This window comes from Dermacentor variabilis, chromosome 1 (assembly GCF_050947875.1).
Source record: "Dermacentor variabilis isolate Ectoservices chromosome 1, ASM5094787v1, whole genome shotgun sequence".
NCBI lineage: Eukaryota > Metazoa > Arthropoda > Arachnida > Ixodida > Ixodidae > Dermacentor > Dermacentor variabilis.
The window spans coordinates 283293529-283297519 of record NC_134568.1 but is presented as its reverse complement, the minus strand read 5'-3'; positions in this window follow the sequence as shown (position 1 = coordinate 283297519).

Below are 3991 nucleotides of genomic sequence, written 5' to 3'. Positions count from 1 at the left end.
CGGGCTACGGGGAAGTGGGTCATTAAGAGGATTGCTAAAAAAGCACAGCTTCTACGTTCATTCATCAACTTCTGTGATTTTACATGCCAAAACCAAGGTATGATTATTAGGAACACTGTAGGGGAGGGGGGGGGGGGGCTTTGGCCTAATTTTGACCACCTGGGGTTCTACAACGTGCACCCGACACACGGTGCAGGGCTGTTTCTGCACGTCCATTCCCATCGAAATGCAGCAGCCGCGGCCGGGAATCGATCCCGCGCCTCGGCCTTAGCAGCGCAACGCCGTAGCCACTACGTCATCACGGTAGGTCTACGTTCATTTAAACGTTCATCGGATAGGAGCTGTGAAGTAAAAAAAAACTGCCCTGAAGAGGCCAAAGCGACGCGCAAATGTGCGCACCTATGGCGGTGCGACGAAGGGAGAGCAAGAGCACTGCAGGCAGGACGCGCACGGCAGCGTCGTCATTCCGTCATTCTACTAAGAACGAGTGGGGCAAAGCGGGAGGGAGGGTTTGCAGTGCCACCGTGGCCCGAGCATGGCTCCGAAGGGCGCACCGTGAGCCGTTTGGCCAGCATTCAGAGACAGGCCGTGCTCGTTGACGGACGTCCCGTGTCACATTTGCCGGCGCTTCGGTGTGAAGTGAACGAGCGACAGAAAGGGGCTTCTTTTCCCGCCACCTGTACCTTCACCGCTGGCGGTCCGGCTCCCGACGCGAGTTTGTATGGATAATATTGGCATATCGGACAACGCCCGACAGGTAAAGGCATTTTCGCACCACTGTTTCGAAGTGCCTATAGATAAGTTTATTGTCTGTCGAAAGGTGCTGCCATCTTGGAAACTCCGGAATTTTCAATGCTTGCGCTGAACATCTCAGGGCTCTTGGGCACCGAACGCGTCCGTGCGACTTTTCTTTTGCAGTTTGCAAATTGTTCGTAGTAGCGTGCGCGAGTGTGTGCGTGCGACAAAGTGAAGGAATTTCGAGTTTTACGGGCCAAAACTACGACTTAATTATGAGGCACGTCTTAGTTGGGGACGCCAGACTAATTTTGACTACCAGGATATCTTTAGCGTGCCCCGAATGCATGGGACACGGACGTTTTTTGCATTTCGCCCCCCCCCCCCCCCCCCCATCGTAGTGCAGGCGAGCCGAGGCCGCGGAATTTTATCCCGCGCCCTCGGGCTCAGCAGCGCAACACCATAGCCGCTAAGCCACCGCGGCGCGTTGCGTGTGACAGCGCACAGCAAAGAAGAACCCGTATTAATAACTCCAAGTAACTAAATTCAAGAGGTGCAATTAAAACCGTCCTATACGAGAAAGAGGCGCATCGTAAGGTCGACTGCTGTTAATTTGACATAGACGCCGCGTAGAAAATTAATTTCAATTATACAAGATAGACTTAAAAAGACATGTCAGAAACGTGCGCCCCGGTAAAAACAGATTTAATTGAAAAGCATCGTTAGTTAGAGCCTGTCTTCATTTCTGCTCCTTTCTCCATTTTACGCCATGCAACCACGAATGCCTCCTTAGATACAAACAGAACAAACTGGCCATGTTTCTTTAGTACTTTAAGTGTTTTTTTAGTACTTTAGTACTTTAAGTATGGGAGAGGCCTTTGCCCTGCAGTGGGCGTAACCAGGCTGATGATGATGATGATGATGATGATGATTGGAAAAAGTGAAAATGTTAATGCCTATTGTTACCCTATAAAGATGTGTACATCGTATTACCCATCTCCAATAGATCGTACATGTTCTGGGGGGATTCCATATGCTTGTTACCGGAATATTGTACGAACTGGACACAGGGTCGCGCAGGTTTTAAGTAAGGTAGACGCCAAAATTCAGTGAATGCTGGCATCTTTGGAAGTTTACTAATTAATTTTTGGCCTGAGGATGCAGGATGCAAAGGTTCCTTGGTTGAAAACGTACTAGAAAGAACTGGCAGTATCAATCTCAACTGCCTTATATTCTGAATATAGATACATCGGTTGAAAGTGGGTGCAGGCGATCAATCTTTTTCTGCCTCTATAGGCGCCAAAGTTCAAGTTATGAAATCACCGAAAGTCTAAATAACCACGGCTTAAAAACAATGAAAGTTTTCTTGAAACAACAAAAAGATTGATCATAAATATGCAGGCGCACGGACGTTATTACCTTTTCTGCGAATGAAATGTATGAAATGGCAACAAGTGGTGCTAGGAACAACGAATGCTACAGAATAATAATTAGTTTAAAGGAGCGTTATCGTGGCCTCCGGCCGACTAATTGCCGTTTTGTCCTTTGTTAGAAAAACGGGTGACCCGAAGGAATTTTCACAGACTGTCAGAAATTCGTAAAGCATGAACTGACAGAGATATACCTATGCTAGAAAAACCCTGGACAAGTATCTTCACGAGCAAATCAACACGAGACATGGCACAAGAGAAGCAATGCCAGCTCCGTACTCCCTGTGATTCCAGTTTTTTTTTCCTGCTCGTCCCTTGCTGACCAGCTTATCGAGATGAAGTCAAACTAGCCTAACTTCCACTGTACGCATTTTCGTGTGTTGCATACTCATTATAATAGGGCAATAGTCAATGTTCATCAACACTCTAAACAGTGCCGCCGCTCGGAAGACCGCGGAAGTTTCATGGCGCAGCAACACGTACTTTAATTAATTAAATTGCTCGAGGAGGAGCTGCTTGAGTAGCGTGGTGGACGGTGAAGTTCTTTAGACGCATTAGGCGCAAACAAAATCGTAATTTTCTTTAGGAAACTGGGAGGCCCGAAGAAAGTGCAATGGGAAATTTTTCATGGTACAAGATCTACGTAATAATTTTTACTTGCGCCACTGTGAAGCTGCAAGTCAAAGCCGTGCTTCTCTGGGCAACCTGTCTGCTTCTCTCATCATCGACAGATCTTTCTTATTTTTTTCTATATGATGCCTGCCGCACTTTGGCAAGGTCTCGATACCGGATTGAGTATATTAAGGAAACAGGCATCCGTCTTGCAGGTTTTGGCTGTTTCCCTGACAGCCCATATGACACTGCAATTGTCCAGGAGTGGTGAAGTGCAACTATTCCTGTGATTCCCTAATGGGACTGCTTATATCTAGCGTGAATGTAATCAAAAATCGCCAACATGGAAGCTCGCTCACTCTCCTCGTGATCCACTACAGCGACTAAAAAATACAAAGAAAAGAGGCTTCTCGAGTTTGTGCGGTCGGTGCTCTAGAACGAGCCATTGGTATTTAATTTTCAACAGCCAAAAAATTATAATCTGTGAAGGCAAAGTCATCACGAAGAATTTAACCTAAGATGAAAGAAAGGCCGCTGCATTATTTTCCGAGTGACAATTCGTATAGCATTTCGACTTTACGCCTGTACACGGGACAATAACTTTATGCCTGCCGGAGAAAATTTTCGCCTATTGTTGTTTCACTGGCGAAATCAAGCGATAAGAGTCGTTTTCGGTAAACAGTTATTTCTTTATTTTCTCGTTTATTAAACTTTTCGTGGTGTCAGCAACGTAAATCCCCATTCTACCTTTAGTATAGTGGATAGACATCATAGGTCGGCAAGCTCACTCATGAGTCCACTCACTCAGACTCAAACCGACCGTGAGTCTGTGCCTGAATGAGCTAGAGTGGGTCCTAGGGATATAAGTTTGAACCCCAAATTCTCAAACGATCCTCAAAGCACTTCCTCGCAAACACCGAGTTTACACCAACGTCGCCCAACTGCAAAAACCGCTCCACTTCTCAAAAATTCCTGTGATGTGGTTGAAGTGCAGTGGTCACATCTGTCTAGGGGTGGCGCGGCCATCTACTTTCTTGATTCAAGGTGGGGTTTTGAGGAATGTTCTAGAATACGGGAGGCAGTCCGACTGAGCCCGGCTGAGTAGAATTTTGGTGAGTCTGAGTGCAAGTCAGGGGCGGCCTAAAGCGAAAAATAAAAATAAATATATATTATTTTGTGAGCGAGTCTGAGTGAGTTACAGTTCCCCGATCTAT